General features: G+C 42.1%; 1 long non-coding RNA gene across 2 annotated transcripts; it reads right to left on the reverse strand.

The window, feature by feature from the left end:
* Positions 1-455: 455 nt before the first annotated feature.
* LOC144587475 (uncharacterized) lies at positions 456-16,270 on the reverse strand. 2 transcript variants are annotated; one of them, XR_013542638.1, is made up of 4 exons: positions 14,452-16,270; positions 12,659-12,749; positions 7,190-7,327; positions 456-6,451 (listed from the first exon to the last, which is right to left on the reverse strand). It is a non-coding gene; the product is annotated as an uncharacterized LOC144587475 (long non-coding RNA). The 2 variants fall into 2 exon arrangements; XR_013542634.1 differs by lacking the exon at positions 456-6,451 and having other exon boundaries at positions 6,545-7,327.
* Between the last annotated feature and the right edge of the window lie 4,880 nt (positions 16,271-21,150).

Consider the following 21,150-nt stretch of genomic DNA (forward strand, 5'->3'; position numbering starts at 1 on the left):
CCACTGCAATGCGCTCTACGTGGGGCTACCTTTGAGGCTGCTGCGGAAACTACAGGTGGTGCAGAATGCTGCGGCCAGATTACTCAGTGGAGTGAGAAGATACCAACATATCTTGCCCACTCTGGCCGCATTGCATTGGCTGCCCATCCGATTCCGCATCGACTTCAAAGTGTTGATGCTTACTTACAAAGCCCTAAACGGTTTAGGACCTCGATACTTGGTGGAACGCCTTCTCCCACCTAGATCTACCCGTGTCACCCGTGCGAGCCAGGAGGTGAGGCTGAGGAGCCTGACGCCGAGAGAGGCCCGGAAATCGGGCCTTCTCGGCGGTGGCTCCTCGCCTCTGGAACAACTTACCTCCTGAGATTCGCGCGGCTCCCTCGCTGGGCATTTTTAAGAAACAATTGAAAACACTGATGTATAGGCAGGCTTTCCCAACAGATAATCCCTGATGATTTTTCTTTTATATTCTTTGATTTCCATTTTTGTCTATTTGTAATGTTTTTAATAATTTTATTGTTGCTCTAATTGTAAGCCGCCTAGAGTGGTCTAGTATGACCAGATAGGCGGGATAGAAATAAAATAAATAAAATAAATAAATAAATAAATAAATTGGTTGCAACACCTTGAACATCACTTTGCTTGCATAGAAAATTAGAACAAAGGTCCTACAGGTACTGCACTCCTTGGTATCACATTTCTTGGGAAATGGAATGTACAGTCATGGCCAAAAATATTGGCACCCTTGCAATTCTGTCAGAAAATGCAACCCTTCTCTCAGAAAATTGTTGCAGTTGCAAATGTTTTGGTACCCACATGTTCATTTCTTTGTGTTGGAACAACACACACACACACACACACACACACACACACACACACACACACACACACACACACACACACACACACACACACACACACACACACACACACACACAAAGCAGAGGAGAAAAGTCAAATCTGATACAATCTCACACAGAAACTCAAAAATGCACTGGCCAAAATTATTGGCACCCTTAACTTAATATTTGGTAGCACCCCCTCTGGAAAAAATAACTGAAATCAATCACTTCCTGTACCCATGAAGGAGTTTCTTACACCCTTCTGCTGGAATTTTGGATCACTCTTCTTTTGCAAACTGCTCCAGATTTGAAGGATGCCTTCTCCCAACTGCTGTTTTGAGATCTCTTCACAGGTGTTCTATGGGATTCAGATCTGGACTCATTGCTGGCCATTTCAGAACTCTCCAGCGCTTTGTTTGTAACCATTTCTGAGTGCTTTTTGAAGTGTGTTTCTGGTCATTGTCCTGCTGGAAGACCCATGACTTCTGGTGGAGATGCAGCTTTCTGACACGTTGCGCCCCCAAATTCTTTGGTAATCATCAGATTTCACGATACCTTTCACACAGTCAAGGCATCCAGTGCCAGAAGCAGCAAAGCAACCCCAAAACATCTTTGAACCTCCACCATGTTTGACTGTAGGGACTGTGTTCCTTTCTATGAATGCCTCATTTCTTTTTCTGTAAACAGTGCCATGATGTCCTTTATCAAAAGCTCTACTTTTGTCTCGTGTCCCCAGTATGTTATCTCAGAAGGACTGTGGTTTTGTCACGTAAGTTTTGGCATACTCCAGTCTTGCTTTTTTATGCCTTTGTGTCAGCAGTGGTGTCCTCCTGGGTCTCCTACCATAGTGTCCCTTTTCATTCAGGTGGCGACGGATAGTGCGAGCTGACACTATTGTACCCTGTGTCTGCAGATCAGCTTGAATTTGTTGGGAAGTTAATCTGGGTTCTGTATCCACCATTCAAACAACCCTTTGTTGTAATTTTTCAGTAATTTTGCTCTTCTGTCCACGTCCAGGGAGGTTAGCTACAGTGCCATGGGCTGTAAACCTCTTGACGATATTGCGCACAGTGGACACAGGAACATTAAGTTCTCTGGAGATGGACTTGTAGCCTTGAGATTGTCAATGTTTTTCCACAATTTGTTCTCTCAAATGCACAGACAACTTTTTACATTTCATTCTTTTCTCCATGCTCAGTGTCACACACAACACAAAGGTTGAGTCAACTTTTTTCCATCTTAACTGGTTGCAAGTATGATTACTATATTGCCCACACTTCTTACTTGTGACAGGTATGTCTAAATACAAATTAAAGGAGCATGACATGCTTGAAAAGCAATTACTGTATTTCTTACAATTTAGAGAGGGCACCAATAATTTAGGCCAGTAGATTTGTGGGTTTCTTTGTGGGATTGTATCAGATTTGACTTTTCTCCTTTGGTTTTGTGTGTGTGTGTGTGTGTGCGTGTGCGCGCGTGTGTTGTTCCAACGCAAACCAAAGAAATGAACATGTGAGTACCAAAACATTTGCAACTGCAACAATTTTCTGAGAGAAGGGTTGCTTTCTGACAGAATTGCAAGGGTGCCAATACTTTTGGCCATGACTGTATGTTGAATGTTTCCAGTCTGTAGGCCATTGTTTTTGTTTTCCATTATTGTTAGCACATACTGGTTAGGATTTTGATAGATTCAGTCTCTGTGGCTTGAAATAGTTCCATCTGTATCCCATCTATTCCTGGTGATTTATTTCTTCCCAGTTCTTTCAGAGAAGCTTTCACTTTACTTTCTAGAATTGCATATTCTTCATCATAGGATTCTTCTTCAAATAAACCTATCATCCTTTTATCTCTTCTGTATAGGTCTCCAGCGTGATGTTGCCACCTTTTCCTTATTTTATCCTGGTCAGATAGTGTGCTTCCTTGTTAGTCTTTCAGCATCCCTAATCTAGGCTTAAATTTCCCTTTGATTTCTTAGGTCTTCTGGAAGAGATATGTTCTTTTTCCTCTTCTGTTGTTCTCTTCTATTTACTGTATTTGCACTGGTCATCGTAATAGTTCTCTTTGTCACTATGTGAAAATTGCTGAAAAGCTGAATTCAGGATTCTGACCCTATTTCTCACACCTTTTTCTTTTGCTTCTCAACTATCATTAACAATTCTAAGTGTTTCTTCCATTGTCCATTAAGGCTTTTCTTTCCTTTTTTCCACAGGAATTGCTTTCTTGCATTCTTCCCCAATAACATCGCTGGTTTCAATCCACAGTTCTCCTGGCTCATGGTCAGTTGAGTTTCATTATACAGACCTGTTCTTTATGGGGACATTAATTTCATCAAATTGTGGTGGAAAGAATAGGGCTTCTCCATCACCTGATCCCAATTATGTAGTCTGTTTGATTTTTCTGTTGGCCATCTAGTGATCTCCACATGTACTTGGTTGCTTGGAACATGTCTTCGCAAGAAACAGTTTTCATTCTGTGTATTCTTGAAGTTTTCATTCTCCTGCTTTATATTTGACCCTCTAGCCTAAAATTTGGTTTTGCTTTGTTTCCTACATTTGTGTTCCAGTTGCTGTATGAACAATGTCCTCCTGAAAGCTTACATAAAAGATTTTAGTTTTATCTTCTTCAACATCTGTACTTGGAACATAGGCTTGAATTATGATAATATTGATAGGTTTTCTTTGAAGTCTGATGGATATTATTTGGTCAGACCTTTCATTATAATCCCTAATTGCTTGTACTACATTTTGCTTCATTATTAGAGGCACTCCATTTCTCTTAAGTTTGTCATTTCCAGAGTAAAACACTTTGTCTTACTGAAAATGTCCTGTTCCAGTTCTCTTTAGTTCACTAACACCAAGCACTGCAATGTTGAAATGTTCCATTTCTTGTTTTATGGTTTCCTCCAATTTACCCTGATTCATATTTCACACAAACCATGTTCCGATTGAATGTGCTGTGCAGCATCAGACTTTCCTTTTGCCTCTGTGCATATCAGCCACTAGCCATCCTTTTGGCTTAAATCTAGTCGCATCATTAGCGACAGTGCTACTCATACTTGTCCCTTCCTCTTCCCCAGTAGATGATGATGTGCTTTCCAACCTGGCAGTCTCATCTTTTGGCACTAATTTTTATTTCATTTTGGACTGCCTCATCATTGGGTTTTCATGGCAAGAAAGCTTCATCAGTGTTTTACGATTGCCTTCTTCTGAGCAGTAATAACAAACGTTATCTTGAGAGTCATTGCTGTTTTCTGTAAAAGAGCTTTTGCCGGGGTCATCATCTACCACTGCTGCCCTATAGCTGCCCTCCAGAAGTTTTGGCGACCCCCATCACCATTGGAACTATCCATTCTCTTCTCCTAATGCATCTGTTACTCCTGATGAGGGTGGGTGCATCTTCGTCTGTTGCCTCAGCTGTGAACCTTGGGTGTCCCTGCTAAGAGTTCAGGCTTGTACTCCATTCTGGCCTCTTGGTGGCATTTGCTTTCGACTTCTTGGAAACATTCAGACTCCCTCACCACATTAAGGTATGCATCCAATACAGGGCCTTGTTTCATACTTCAGGTTTTAGTCATTGTTCTAGGACAAATCTTTGCCGACATATTTCCAGGCGGGACTGTCAAGCAGAATAAATCACATAATGACACAATATAGATAGCCTGCATCTGTAGTCTTTCTAAATTATCTGGAAAACTCTTAGAGAAATTGTATTTTCTTGCTGCGGGACCACCCTTCCTTATCCATAATAAACAGGAAGATCTTCTCTTTGAATTTAAGGGACCCAGCTGTAGCTGCAGGATTTCAGAGACCCAGTTATTGGCAATAGGAAAGAATCTAGCAGGCCTACGGAAACCATAGGGACTGGTAGTCAAAGCCAAACACTACCTGATAGATCGGGGTGTGTGTGTGAGAGGGGGGCATACTTCTGCCAGAGTTTTTGCTAAACAGCACGTATCGACTTTGAAACCAAAGAACAGCTGAGTTTTCCCACTTCCCCAAGTGCAGAGTGACAATCAATCTGAGCTACAGCATCATCTTGAAACAGGGAAGTGAAAGCCTTCTTCCACTTTCCTCAGGTGAAATCAATCATAGTCCAGTCACATGCATGATACCCCCTGACTCCTCTAACTATTTCAGGACTACAGTATTGCCCTTATTTCTCCCTCTCCTGTTTTTTTGGTTGAATTTCTTACAACACGTCAAATGATGAGTGTTCTACTGAAACACTTCAAACATTTTTAAATCCATTTAAATGCCGAGCCATGCACAAATTGGTGTACAAATCCCAATCGATGTGCTGCGTTTCCTGTCTTGATATAGGAAATTGAGATCTGATTTTTGTGACAATTGACATAGGGGATTAATTTGTACTGTGTGGTGAAAAAACCACCACTTTTTTCTGATAGCAGAATGGAGAGGATAAGCACACTGACTACAAAAGGAGACGTGGAGCGTGGCCTTTTCTTGCCTGCTTTGCAGATCTTCAGCACCAGTGTAGATTTCCCATAAGAAACATGGCTGTACTCTTCCCTATTTTATTTATTATTTACGTATTTATTCATTGCATTTACATCCCACCCATCTAGTGCTGGGGCACTATTCTGGGCAGTTAACAATGATTAAAATACCACAGTACCACCCACGAAGATATAAACAGAGAACCAAGAAACATTGAAAACCCAAGGTATCCCCCCCCCAAAAAAAAGACAGAAACCTGGACAGCAAATCAACTCAAGACCAACTCGGGACATGGGAGGCCTGCTTCAGTTTTTGGTACAAAATAAGCAGAGAAGAAGTCAGCTGAGAAGATAAGGTGTAGTGTACCTCTTGGAGTACTGCAATATGAAGAAAGTCATCCACTTTGACTCATGAGAATTTGGTTCCAAAATCTGAAGGACAGCATGGGTGAACTCGTATCCTGCTAAGGGTAATGGACATCTGACCAACATTTATGGAATTCATTGCTGAATTAAAGGGAGACCTTGAAGCCACTGATTCCTTTAGGAACTGCAGCTGAAAGCTGAAGGCAATGATGTCAACATCGGCATATGGAGGCTCGTTTCATGGATGGAGTGCTGCCGCCTAAACTCTAGGAAGGCCTGTGGCATCATTTCCTGAAGGGCTGTCAGGAGATGCTGCCAGGTATTTCACGCTGACCAAGGCTGCCATTCCAAACAAAGTAATTTTATAAACGAATTTATAATTGTGACAGGTCAAGTGGGGTGGTGGTGCATGTGTTTGTGTTGTAGGGGCGGGGGCGGAATGACAGTTTCCTGAAAGCAATTTCTACTGGGAAGCAAAGGTGATTATGAAAAGAAGAACCGCTAAGATTTGGAAAGAATATATCTGGTTTTTAGGCAGACAGGTGATTCCGTTATCAGCACATTCGACTGCTAAGGGAGAAGGCTGACTGAATGCAGAAAGCATGGTTTCCTCATCCCCATCCATTTGCAGACTGTTGAAATACCGATTCTGATCAAATAGCGTCTTTTCAAGCGTTCCGGCATGCTTCGTGCTTGCTTGGTCTTCCTCCTTTTCCTCCTTCTGGGCCCACACCTTCCCTGTGCTTTGTTCCAGCACCAGGGCTAAAACAAAGAGAGATGAGTCACCCTGAAGGAAGGCACAAGAGTTGAACAGTCATGTAGCTTTTCCATTAGAACACCGTCAAGGCAAATTCATGTCTTGAATAACTCGCCGCCTTTCTATGGCAAATTTGCTGGGAACCGTGATGTGCAGTACAAAAGGAAATAATAGCACCCAACAATGGCTCAGAAGAATGTTAGATTCACACAGAAAGCTGGGAGCTCTCTTTGTATTTGACTGTCTGAAGCTGAATTTACAGAGATAAATGGAAAAGGATTAGGCCTGGGGGGAAAAAACAAGGGCTCAACACACGCCCAAAGTCTTTTGAACTTGAGTCACACAGTCTCTCCCTGTGTGTGTGTTTTACACACATTGCTTTTTCCTATGCCTGGCTAAAGTCTGTCATTTGTTACACTTGAAATCAGAAGGAACGTCCATGACTCCCTGACAGTATGATAAGGAACAGGCAGTTACTATTTTGTGGCAGATCATCCTACCCACATATTTTGATTTGGGACATTTATCCTTCTGCACAACCTCTAGATGCTTGACAGAGGGAGGAAATCAGCGAATAGGAAAATGCAAACAGCTATGATTAGGGCTGGGGGTGAGTGGGTGGGATTACAGAGTGCCACTAGAATTATTTCTGGCAGAATGACTTGTCCACCTCCAGCCCAGAGAACCTAATAACATTCTGGCAGGGACACCACTGGACTGCTGAGAAAGGAGAAACCAATGCCAGACAGGAGGGAGAGAAAGACTGACCTTAGCATCCTACAGTAAACATTCAAAACCAGCATCCAGGGATGTAGGCACGTCTTAGGAGCATAACTCAGTTTTTTGGGGGTGGGGATGATATAAAACCCAGAGAAGGTGCTAGACCAAGTGAAGTTTGCACAATGGCTAAAAAGAAAAAAGAAAAGAAATGCAGCTTTTATGCTCAGACCCTCACTGGAGCGAAAGTGTATGAGAGGTCTTGGGCTTCCTTGGAAGAAGGAACTGTGGGTCACCTCTTTCAGCACTATCACGGTGTCTTCCTTATAAACTACTACTGATAAGCTGGATCCCCTTTTCTACACTCTTAAGCATATGGTGTCTTTTTTATTTTAACATTTTTAATCCACACAAATGACAAATTTAATATAAGGGATCTGAAGGGGGGCACCTTGCTCTGTGACTGCCCATGAGCTCTTCGCTCAGCCCTGTAGTCGCCTCAAAAACAGTCCTGATTCAGCCCATATTGACACATTTGCCCAAAGACATCATATATCCATACTATAAACATTCTGGCCTTTCAAGGCTCTTGCCCAGCTGAATACATGAGGAACTGCATCCTATCACAAACTTTTTGTATAAACAGAAAGCTACCATTTGGCTTTCAGTTTCAATTTAGAGGGGAAAGAAAACCCAAGTCCAAACCATTTTGATATGCTTGTTTCATTAAAAAAAAATCCATATTCAGGAAAGTTCACAAGTACAGGCAGCCTCATGTTTTGTCTACACTAGGAATTTATCAAGACTCAGTGTGGAGCTGAAGCAGATTGGGTCAGCAAACATGACCAAGGTATAGCATCCAGATTGCAAAATAGCTGGGAAGGCCATTCATATAGAAAGCAGAAATCCTCAGAAATATTGATTGCAAGGGTTGATGTGACTGTGCAGAACAAGGGCCTTTGTGCAGAGCCAAATCATAACAAGGTACAGAAATGTAACCAAACTTCTGAGTCAGCCCCAGATGTGACCTTGAACTAGCTGGTTTTTAAGAGCCCTGTACAAAACGGGATCAGTAAGCAGGGCAAGAGGTGTTCTCCCCAAAGTCCTGTTATAGCCAACTGCAATGTGTTATCATCTACATACAGCGTGGTCTGATCCAGGTACATCACATTTTACAGGATAAAAGAGGCCTTTTTCCCCCTCAAGGGATATTCAGAATAATTTGGAAGGAGAGGGAGAAAGAGGGAGGCTGCAAGGGAGCGAATGAAAGATGGCAAGGCTAACAAGGGGATAGCCATAGGGACAGGGGCTGTCCCACACCCTTTTAAGAAAACCTTTCCTAGGTAGACATGACCACCTGCTAGTGTTATGTTTTTTTCCCTTTTTGGTACAAAAGAAAAGCAAATGTGAATTCTGGCCCGTGTGTGTTGCCTTTCTGTTAGAAACTGGTTAAGGGGTGGGGAGCTAGTTGATTCTCCACTCTCAGCTCACTTCTGTAAGTCCCTTTCTCATTCTCACCCCATCTACCTCCCACAGCTGTTATAAAGCTTAGATGCTGAGATAACTGTAGCGAATAAATGAACAGACAGTGTGGTGTAATGGTTAGTATGTTGTACTGGAACTTGGGAAATCAAGGTTCCAGCCCTTGGGTGAATTTGGACTGGTCGTCCTTACTCAGTCTGATCTACCTCACAGAGTTGCTGTGCGGATAACACAAAAATTGGAGAAAGGTTCAAGTGGCACAGAGATCTTTCCCATCCAGAGGTGCTCCAAGATCTCTTGCTGCCCCAGGACCAGAAGGGATGATGGTACATTGAACCCCCCCCCCCAAACCAGTTTATATTGATACAGGAGCCACAAACCTCCACAAGCACTCTTCCCTATTTCTGCTGGTAAAAATGTGATAGTAACATAGTAAATAACTGACAATGTGCTGCCTCTTTACGATACCCCAAATGTATTGCATGAGGGAGTGGCCTCACTCTGTCTTCCAGTTTCTTCTAAATACGTCCTTTTCTTGTGCTGCTCCCAGCCATTTCAGTGGAAATTGTCAGAGCACAACTAAAGTAACTCCTCTTTCCACTTGAACAGAGTAAGAGGAAAACTACATGATCAAATACCATGAGATTTGGTCTGATTATAAAACAAGTGAATTCATTTTTTTAAAAAAACTCTGAATGATGTATAAGGCTGATTTGAATTGGTCCAGTTGATTTGCTGCCACATTGCCTTTTTTTTCTCTGACTCTAGAGAGCTACATTTTCATGATGGGAGGATTCGATCAGAAGTTGCTCTCTCATCTAAATCTTTGGAAATCTTTCTATAGCAAAATAACATGGAAAAGGTACCTCATCATCTCAGAATACAGAACATCAGAAGTTTGAAGTAATTTTGCAAAATACATCATGATTCACAGCTCAGAATGATTCCATTCGGGATCACCTCCTTCTCACCAGTCATCCCACCTCTATCCCTTACGTTCAAATAATACGTGCAGGAATTTCTAATCACTAGTGACATAAACTAGTTTAAAGTAGCTTAAAATGATATGTCACCACAGATCAGTAATTCCTGCATGCATTATATGAAAGTAAAGGAGTAACTGAGGACTGGTAGGAAGAAGGTGATTCCTAATAGAATCATTCTGAGTTGCGAATCGTGTTGAATTCTGCAAAATTACTGTTCAGACTTTTGATGTTCTGTGTTCTGAGACTACGAAGTACCTTTTCTATGTTCTTTTCCTATTTCAATAGATTTCCCCCCCCAGACATTTAGGAGGAGGTTCCCCAGAGAGGATCCTGGGCTGAGAGCCATGGAAGTTCTACCTGGCTTGTCTGCAAACAACAGTTGGTACATTTGCGCTGGCACATACTCCCTCTCTGGGTCCTCCTGGACCGTATCGGGGGACACTTGCAACTCTTCTTCCCCCACTCCAGGCTCCTGGCATCCAGCCAAAACATCCACCAACTCCTCCTGTGGATCTTTCCTGGCTGCACATATCAGAATCCTGCTCCATCAGGGAGATTTCTGATACAGTTCAGTTGGGGGTTTCAGCTGCTTCACCTTGACCTTCAAGCAAAGTCTTACTGACCTGCACAGGCATTCCCATGGAGGCAACATTTTTTCTTGGTTCTCGGCTGTATCTCTTCCTGTTCTAGGGTATGGGACTGCACTGGGCTGCAAACCATTAAAGGATTAGCAGAGGTGGGACCAGGAAGGAAGGAAAGGATGTATGTGCTTGTGGGCTGGAATGTGACCTGCACACAACCAGCATGAATGAGGAACCCCCAAATCAATCCACAGCTCCTGTGTGAGCACTGTTTGCTATTTCAAATGTAATACAAGCTGGGAATCCAATCACAGCAAAACCAAATCATTCCGATTCAGCTCTCTAATGTAAACACACCCTTAGTGGCTCATCAAGAGAAATGCTTAGCACCAGGAACTCTGCCCTCCTTAGGATGCTTAAGGATCCCAAGCAAGGGATCAGGAGAGGAAGCCCAGCATTAACACCCAATCACCTGACTGGTGATAAAGAACTGGTAAGATTAGGGCTTTAGTACAACATTGAAAGAAGCACTAGACATTCATGTCCATTTAGATCAGAGAGACAGGAAGAAGAAGGTAAATCAGGGGGTAGAAGACAAGCGATGGGCAATTAATTTCTATAGAGGGAGCCACATGAAAAATCTGAACTGTGTTCAGGGGCCGAACAACTTTACTTAAAAATAAAATGGAACAGTGATGTTACGATTGTTTTTATTTTAAACTTGTTAATCTTCACAAATACTAAAGAGTTTTTTTGCGGTATGTTAAGGATAAGCAACTGATCAACTTTAGACAAAAAGCTATAAATGGTTTTAATGTTCAAAACTGTCCGCGGGCTGGACAGGAGCGGCTCGCGGGCCGTATGTGGCCCTCGGGCACACTTTGCCCAGGTCTGCAGTAGACCATGAGGGAAGAAACTTTATTTTCCTCTCCACCTATTTACCTGTCATGCTGCTTATATAGTGAGTATACTGGGGTTTGGGGTTTTTTTTTTGTTTGTTTTGCAGGAAAAGTAGCACACTTAACCACAGGGGAACCACTTCAGAATGTTTTAAAGTGTTCTTTACAAATGATGAATGCCAATGAGGTATACAGTATTTCAGACAGGAAGGGAGCATGTAAAAGCTAACAACACACCTGTCTAAGCAGAAGGAGCATGCAAGGTCTGCCCTTCTATTGATGTTTTTGTCACCCTCAGTCCACATGTAGAGGACTGCCAGTTAACATGTGGGCTGGAGCCCACAAAAGCTTATGCCAAATACAACTTGTTGGCCCTTAAGGTGCCATAATCTCTCTTGTTTTTGCTTCAACAGGCTGACACAGCTACATTTCTGCACGTGGAAGGTGACAGTCAAAAGAGGATGTGCGATTGGAGGCCCACCACTAAATCTGGAACCCAGTCTTCACAGGCAGCAGCGGAAGCTCTCCTCTTCAGACGGTCATCACTCATATGTATAGGGCAAACTCTCTAGATGAGCCTGGGCTACTTAGTCCTTCTTTCTCTCAGCCTGACCTACTTCATGTTCTGAGGAGCCAGTGTGGAAGAGGAGACTTGCACGGGGGGGAAAGTAGGAACTCTAAGAGGAGCTTAAGCTCCTTGGAGGAAAAGTGTAATATAAATGCGACAGATGATAAAGAAACGGCCCTTAGTAAAACTGGATCCCGAAGCTGATGTTTTAATTTCAGGAAGGTGATTGCTATACAGGCCAATTACCTATTTCCTATAGTATCTTCTGTGTCTTTTACACATAGACAGCTGGCCTGGCAATTGGTTTACAGAAAAGTAGGCATGTGATGATGAAAGTGATGGCATTCCTTTCTGGCTTCTGGAACCCTACCAGATGTGGTCCTTTCCTCCAAGTAGCAAGGGCTGCTTGCCGTGGCTTTGTTCCCTGAACAATTTTGAGAAGATTATCATTGCACTTATTTGACCATTAGTGTTGTGAGGCAATCCCTCTCAGATCCTTAATTTAAAGGGGAGGGAGGTTTAATAAAGGAAACAAAGCAGCTTTTAATACAATCAAATCATGTGTAGCCTTACCAGAAGTACATCCAACTGAGTGTGTTGGGACTTATTCCCAGATGAGTATGTACAGGGCTAAGACTACTATTACAGTCGCGGGGGGGGGGGGGGGTCCTAATGAATCACAGTAACGTAAAGCCTGCCCTTTCCCCATGTAACAACATGAAACAAAAACATACCTCTTTCTTTTTCACCTTCTTGCTAACCCAAATTTTCTTCTAAATAGATTATGAGCAAAAAAATTTATTAATCTCAATATTTTGCTGGAATAGAGGTAACACTATATAAGGTATTAAATAAACAATACCATTCCAAGTTTGATGCAGAGGCTGAAAACCGCAGCATAGTTACCATCTTTTGGTGAGTGATTTCTTGAAATGATTCAGAAGCACACACACACACTTTTTTTTTTGGCAAACGTGTTTAGAAATGACTTGCACAACACCCACCTTGATGTATTTCAAGACGCTTCCTGGCTGAGGGATGTTAGGAACTGAAACGCTCTGTTTCTTCATCTGCATCTACCGGCTTCTGGGTTCACTGAGGACAAGCAAACAGGTGGTAGCTTTGACTAATAGCAATTCAGGCACAGCACCAGCCCCTGTGTCTGAGTCACTGTCATTGTCTATAGGGGTCTACTGTGAGAGTTTGTCTCTACGCTATACAGTTAACAGCAGTTTTAAGTGCCATGGCTCCGTCCTATAAAATCTCAGGATTCACACTGTGTGAAGCACTGAGAATTCTCTCTCTCAGGGTGTTTTTGTGCCCTTCGTTGGACTTTGTTAGATAAATTCTCTATCAGAAGAGTTCTCAGAATTCTGAGCAGGGCCCCAAGCTTGTAGGTTCCAGAGCTCTATGAGATGGATCTGTGGCAGCCAAAGCGGTATCAAACTGCTATAATTTTGCGGGATAGATGCGATTTGTGTCCGGGGGGAGGGGGAACCTTGTTAAAAGTAAACAACAATCGTAATTATGTACTGTCAAGTCAATACTGGTTTGCCACTTCCCTTCTTCTGGGGGCACTTTCTGGGAATATGCAGCTTGCCCAGGGCCACCCAGGCTGGTTCTACTCTCTGGAGGCACAGTGAGGAATCGAACTCTCAGAATCTGGCTCTGCATGCAGATACCTAACTTACGGAGCTATTTTTCTCTGTCTCCACAACTCTCCCTCCACCCCATTCTGTCAGCTTCATCTCTCTTCCTGCCCCCATCTTGTAGGCAGATCACACTTGTGTGAGCCTGAATCGGTAATTTACAGAAGGCCGTTTGCGAGCCTTGCCATGTAGGATTGTTCTTCCACAAATTGCTACTTGAGCCCAGAATTGAGTTTACTTTTCACAGAGGTTTCTGGGAGCAGCAGGCAAATCAAGAATTTTAGCTCTGCTTCTGCTTTAAAAAGCAACCCACGCCCCCTGCTTGCATTTCTGTACATTTCTAAGGCATGTGCCACAACCTTAAGCCTTTTGAACCACAGATCTATGGCAAAGAGCAACTAGCCAGCAAAAACCACAGTGAGAACTGAGGTCCTTAGGTCAGGAAGCCAACTGGAAGCAGGGCTTTGGCAATCTAGCAATGCTCAGAGGGTCTTACTATTTCCATTTAGGCACATGTTTATCCTTTTGTGAAACTCACCAAACTTTGTTCTTTGCTGGGATGGAAAAGCAATTCACATTAATCAAAAACAACAACAACAACAACAACAACAACAACAACAACAACAACAACAACAACAACAATAACAATAATAATAATAATAATAATAATAATAATAATAATAATAATAATAATAATAATAATAATAATAATAATAATAATAATAATAATTTCATCCAATTTTGATGGGAAATAGAAAGACACACATTCATTTTTTTTCAATTCCCATTATTGAGTGGGACATTGCTTTTTTTTGTGCGTTTGTTTTTAGACTGTACCTAATTAAATATGTGCATCAGAAAGGCATGCCTTTCAAAAAAAATGTGCACTTCCTTTAGTCATTAAAAAACAACAGAAATGCATACACTAATTTCATTTAAAATGCATACTTTGGGGAAAGTGCATGCTCAAATTCCCATGAGTTTCTGGGTGAGGGCAGAAAATAACAAAGGGGATGATAAGACACGCAGCTTGCTAGTTACTTGGTTTGCTTTTGGTGCACTTTGGTTTGCCCTGTTTTCTAGCAACCACACGTATTTTAAACAAAAGCAACCCATCCCACCTCTTTTGAAAGCTGTTCCGATCTTACCTGGCACAGTGTTAGGGCTGCAGTTTATTTGGTGCGATTGGAAGCACTCCTGATTATTCCATCCTGCAGTCTGTGCGGTTGCTTGGTTTGCTCCCAAATAAAGCTGTGGGCATCATTCACTTCAGTGACAGCCTTGTGATGTACGTAGTGGGTTGTGACAGTACAAAGGATGGCGAAGGAGCCTCCTCCTCTAGTTTCCTCTTCCCACAATGTTTTAAAACATTATTTTAAGTGACACAGAGTGTTTCAGATATAAAACAGTATCCATACTAGGTTGATGGAGCCGTAATGCTATGCCACTTAGTAAATTAAACAACCATGGAGAAAGGAGAGAAGTCACCACAGCTCATGTAAAAACAGCTAGGACAGAAGGTGGGGAAAAGGGCAGAGGATGGGCCCTTAGTAATGGAAAAAGGGAGCGATCTGAAGTGCTGTCTGGATCCTTGTCAGGGAGGAAGAAATATCTGCAGTGTGAATGGAAATATTCCTCACAGGCAAGATGAAATAGATTACATTGAAAATAAGAGTCTTTTAAATGTGACCTGGATCGCTCCAAATTTCCCCCTCTGATCATGCCCAGAGTCTCACAAACAAATTCAAAAAAGGACAGGAAGAAAACAAAGGTGAGGTTAAAAGAAATATAACTTACAGTGGTGCCTCGCTTAACGGGCGCTCTGTTTAGCGATGAAATCGCTTAGCGATGACTTTTTCGGAGTGTTATTGTGCTTCGTTTAGCGATGGTCCCTATGGGCGATTTTCACTTAGCGATGGTTGGGACCATGCTTCGCATAGCGATTAAATTTTGGGTCCCCTGTTTCGCTTAACGATGATTTAAACAGCCTCATGTTTACTGTTTTTTAAATGTTTTTCTGTTATTTATAAAGTTAAACTTTACTGTTTAAAATGTTTGAAATCATAAAGTGCACTTAATAAACCCTTTGTTAACCAAATTTGACTTTGTTCTGACTCTTTTTTAATTTGTTGTTGTATTTTTTCCCCCATTGAGATGCACTGAATAGGTTTCAATGCATTTCAATTGGGGAACCGTGTTTCGCTTAGCGATGTTTCCTATGGCGATTTTCGGTTAAGGATGGCAATTCGTTCCTATTGGAATGGATTATCCAGTTTTTAATGCATTTCAATGGGAAACCGCGTTTTGCTTAGCGATGAAATTCGGAATGAATTAACATTGCTAAGTGAGGCACCACTGTAGTAAGAGTTTCTCTTCCCACCTGCTCAACTCCACTGTCTAGCAGTTCCCATGTATTAAAGACAAGGATTATGCTCAGACGCTAACGGAAAAAAGCAACAGGAAAATACAGCTTGAGAAATACAGGTTCCAGAATGGATATTGAGCAAATAACCTCAAAGGCTCTTCTTTTAATTGGTGTTCTTAAGAATAGCCCCATGAAGTGCAAATTGAAAATTGAGCTCAGGCCTTTCATTGCTCTTTCAACATTCCATAAATACCACAGGCTGTGATATTGTGCCTCTGTATATCCTACTATAGGAACTGCTCCATATGCCTTTGTGTGGCCAGATCAAAACAAGGGATTGCACTTCAGACATTTCCCACAGGGTGGTATGGATTTTTGAAGTCATCTGTTATTCTACACTGATGATCCAAGATGCAATGACGACTAGATTAGCATGTCACTTGAATGCTAAACCAGTTTATAAATCACACAAAAGACATCATACTTATGACTATCAGTTTTGTATATTGGAAAAATAGAAACCTCTCATGGTGCCCTTCATATTCGGTAGTGTATAAATCCATGTCAGACATTGTCTCCATAGGCAAATAAAACCATGGTGTATGCAATAGCGCTCTCTCTGTTATTGGAAACAGACTGTATATTTAAAAATATAAAGAAGGATTAGGGAATAAATGGCCTTACATATATTGTTTCCTGGCTGTGGAGCTAGAGGTTGGGAGTTCGATTCCCCCACGGTGCCTCCTTGAGAGGGGCTGAACCTGATGATCCACAGGGGTCCCTTTCAGCTCGGCAGTTCTAAGATTCCCTCCATTTCCTATGAGCCTTAGCTAGTCTGCTCCAGTGCTGAGGTATGATGTAAATTCATCAAAATCTGGAAAAGAGAGGAGTCCTCATCCCTGAGACAAAAGCTGTTGAATATCCAAGGACTCATAATTCATCCAGTAATACCAGTTATGGAACATAATGTGTTCCGGTCTCATTGAATGCCACAACAACAACAACAACAAAGATTAAAACACCTTGCATTGATTTATGGAGGAAACATTATGTTATGATTCCAAAAGAAAACAACAGGTGAAAGCAAGCACAAGAATGATACAATTACAGAAACCCCACAATCCCACCTCAAAACATGTGTCAACAGTGGTCTAATATGCAGTGTTAAAGCAGGCATCATCATATTTTGAGGTATGAGCTTGTCTTCTTCCTTTGGAGGCCAGACTTGTTTATCCTTATCTGGACCATTCAGAAATTACTCAAAACGAAGCAAAATAGTACGGAAAAGAAAGCATTCAAGTAAGGAATATCATTGTATAGATGATGGAAGACTTGAAAGCTTCAACTGCTAAAAGACATTGGCCAAAATTCAGTTGAAAACAGCAACAACAGTGGGGGGGGGGTATGTGTAAGGCAGTCACGCAATGTTTTTTTCCCTCCTTCTGTTGTCTCCTTGTCATGCAATTCCTTCCTTCCATGGAGTCAAAATCCTGTTTCTTTTGGCTCAACCCACCTCCCCATATCTGCCACCCTAGTCCGAGACATTTTGCTGCCTGAGGCAGAGCAGAGCAAATGGGCTTCCCAACCGTTTGACTGAAGCTGAAATCAAGAGACTTCGGCAGCAGGCCTAATAAGTCCTTCTCCCCAATCTCCCAACAGTGCAGAAGTCTCCTGAAGACTGAATCTGTCACGCTTTCATGATGTAAAAAAATCTGCTGTCTGAATTGGCTTCCTCCCTCTGCGGAAGCAGCGTAGGTTGGCCCTGTCTGTCTCTGAATTGCTTTTGTCCCTTCAGGTGTAATTACAAAGAAGGATTTGTGTATAGTTTGCTATCCAGTCAAATTTCTAGCTCTGAAATGCACCTTAATTTTGTTTTCATTTCCCCCCTTCTAAGAGTCTTAACAAACAATTACTTCTGGAGTCACTAAGGCTTAGAAGGGAGATGCGGGCTGAATGGTAATGAGCAACCCACAGAACAATTAGATCTGCTACATCTAAAATCTGCTTGACTCATTGTCTTTGTATCTCGACAAATGTTATCTGTAGCTATTGATTCATTTCACCAGTGCCTGCAGAGGAAGCGAAAAGGTTATGACTTGTTTGACAAGTACATTGTATTGCTTTGCACGGAATGTAAATAGGCAGGGCTTCTTGTTGCAGAATCATTAACCTAAGTGACCATGAAAATTAAGTACTGTACAGAGGAATGCGATTTACACATGACATTCACTGAAATATGAAGCTTTTAGAGATGCCTTCCTTTAGAGCAGGGCTGGGTAATCTGTGGCCATGCAGAGGGTTATGGGTTCTATATCCCATCAGCCCCAGACCCCCTAGCCAATCAAAAGAGAAAATTTATTTATTTAACTTATATGCTGCCCACACTACCCAAAGGTCTCTGGATGGCTTACAGCAATTTGAATGCAATAAAAATTAAAATACAATTAAAAATACAGTGCTTTAAAAATTGCCATCAGGACCCACATTTGATATTATTTCAATTAAAAACCTTCTGGAACAGAAAGGTTTTGACCTGGCACCAAAATGTCATCAATGTCGAATCTGACTCAGGGTTTCATTCCATAGTCTGGGGGCAGCTGCTGAAAAGGCCTTTTGTCTACAAGCCCTCCCTCTTACCTCCTCGAGGGATGGCTCTTTCAAAAGGGCCCCCTGGTTAGATCTTAATTGCCGGGTAGGTTCATATGGAAGGAGGCGGTCCTTCAGGTATCCAGAATGGGAGTACTAGTTAATCTGCAGGTTACTCAGCTCTGATTTAGAAAAATAAGCATGCATATCCACATCAGAAAACCTATTGATGTTTATTCCTCTTTAAATCTCTTGTGGAATAAATCATATGCCAGTCATTTCCTGAACTGCTTCTTCTTCTGTCCTCCCACAGAAAAACACAGTTCATCTTATGAAACAGGGGTTCCCAACCTTGGGTCTGCAGATGGTCTTGGACTGCAACTCCCCAAAATCCTGGTCAGCACAGCTAGTGGTGAAGCCCAAGAAGAAACATCTGGGGTCCCAGGATTGGGAACCACTGTTATGGAAGAAAGCAGAGTTTGCATGTGTTATTAACTCACAGTGGTGGTCTCACACCTTTCCAGACAAGGAGCTGGGAGAGGTGGGATGAAATGGACCTTCATGGATTTGAGTTGTCACCTGATGTAGAGACTGGGGAAAGCTTTTTGAAATGGGGGGAGTGGGAGGGTGGGATATGTCTGGGAAGAAACAGCCACATGGCTCCCCATGCTACTGTAGGCCAAGATGCAACACGGGCAGGTTTTGAAAAGGTTATTTCTTGGAGAACAAGACCCAGAACCTCCTAACCAGCAGAGATATTGGCCATTCTCGCTGGGATGCTGGTGGTGTGGGGAATTTTGGTCCAAAAAAGTAACTTTTCCAAACTATGAGTAAGTGTTTTATTTAAGCAGGGGCAATACTTCCATGTTTCAGATCCCCAGATTCCTCAAGAGCATTGATGGACTGCAGCTGGGTCAGCAGATGCTCTGTGAACTTTTAGGGTGAGGCGCACACACACACACACACACACACACACACACACACACACACACACACACACACACACACACACACACACACACACACCCCGTCTCAGTTCACAAGCTCTTAAAGTATACTGCTTTTTGTTTTTGGCAACTTCTTCTTCAGTGTCTTGGTGCAAACCTTACTTTCAGTTCTGTCCCTGCTTCTGGCTGGGATTCAGCTCTGTCGATTTATGGAGGGGCATGGTCCTATCTGTGGGCCAAATTGGTTGCATGGAAATTTCTTTGCCCAAAGGCCATTGAAATATGATTTTTAGTAAACTGCTGAAACTTGAGATGCTACCCTGCAACTCTTGCCAGATATGGGAACCAAGTAAAACTTTGTTCTCATTCAGGCATGAGTGAAAACTAAAATGCTGTAGGTCCCAGCTGCTTCATAAAGACACGATAACATCTGCAGATAATGGAAACATTGCTTTTCTTGCTGTTTCATCGTTACACTGTAACAATTAGACAACAAGTATGAGGTAAGCTGTACATAAATAATAAACCCCTCAGACTGTTGCTTCTGTCTTTTTGATTAGAATGCCTTAATTAGGGTTATTTATGCACACAAGCTAAGTAGCACCCTTTTTAAAGGGTGACAGCATGCAAGATTTTTCCCTCTGCGTATTCACCCTGCTTCCACCCATAAACACACCTGTTGTTTTCTGTCATCTTTGCTTTGCTTAGTGACAGAACAGGTAAACTAAAAAAAACAGCAAAAACTGATTCCCCTCCCTCCCCCCCCCGCCTTCATTGGCAACATGAGTAAAATGTGAGCTCTTTTTTGTGCAATATTTAATTTGACAGGAAGCCCTTTGTCCAGTGCAGCTATTAACGATCAGGTACACAGTGGACCTAATGATAATTAGAGCCATTTCCTTCTTTTTGTTAAAATATGCTCTTTCCTGTGTCCTCAGGATGACTCACCCACCTGTCTGCAGACAGACATGGAATTGCCTGAGACATTTCCCTCCTGAAAAGATATTGCAACTGTATTTCATTTGAGACCTCAAGTTCCCTCCTCTCCTAGTCTGAGGGACAATTACATGGCTAGGTGAAAATGCAATGATAATTCCAGCTTTGAAAATCGTTTAAAACCATCTCTATTCACAATTATGCGGTAACAAATCAGATCTCCAGGAACTCTGGAGTGAAGCAGGCAGAGACAAATATATTGGGTTTTATAGTGAAATTCTAGATATTTAGGGATAGGTTAAATATTTCTGCTAGTTTTAGTGATCTAAGACCATGACGGTTTAGGGCCTCGATACCTGGTGGAACGCCTACTCCCACCAAGTTCTACCCGGGTCACACGGGCGAGCCAGGAGGTGAGGCTGAGGAGCTTAACGCCGAGGGAGGCCCGAAAAGAGAAAACAAGAAATAGGGCCTTCTCGGCGGTGGCTCCTCGCCTTTGGAATAACTTACCTCCTGGCATTCGCGGAGCTCCCTCGCTGGGCACCTTTAAGAACTTATTAAAGACTTGGATGTTTCGGCAGGCCTTCTCTCCAGATTACTTTTGATTTTTTTTCTCTCCTTTATTGTTTCCCTATTTTTAATTGTTGTTGTAATTATGCTGTTTTATGTTATTGTATTTTATCTCTGTTGTTGGCCGCCTAGAGTAGTCCACCACGACTAGATAGGCGGGATATAAATTAAATAAATAATAATAATAATAATAATGACACACAGGAGCCTATCTTGTAAGCTCTGTTACAATGCCAGGATTCCCTGGGAGATGCAGTCCTGAGGGCTTCTGCATATCATTATTGTTTCTGCTCTTTCTATGGCTTAACTTTCCAGTAAAACTGGAGGTTGAGGTGGCTAACAATAATAAAAGAATAGTAAAATATAGACTGAAAACAAAACTTTGACTAAACACAATCTCAAAACAAATAAATTTAAAAACACCACAATAAAAGACATAGCCA

Source organism: Pogona vitticeps, chromosome 1 (assembly GCF_051106095.1).
Source record: "Pogona vitticeps strain Pit_001003342236 chromosome 1, PviZW2.1, whole genome shotgun sequence".
In the NCBI taxonomy this organism is placed as follows: domain Eukaryota; kingdom Metazoa; phylum Chordata; class Lepidosauria; order Squamata; family Agamidae; genus Pogona; species Pogona vitticeps.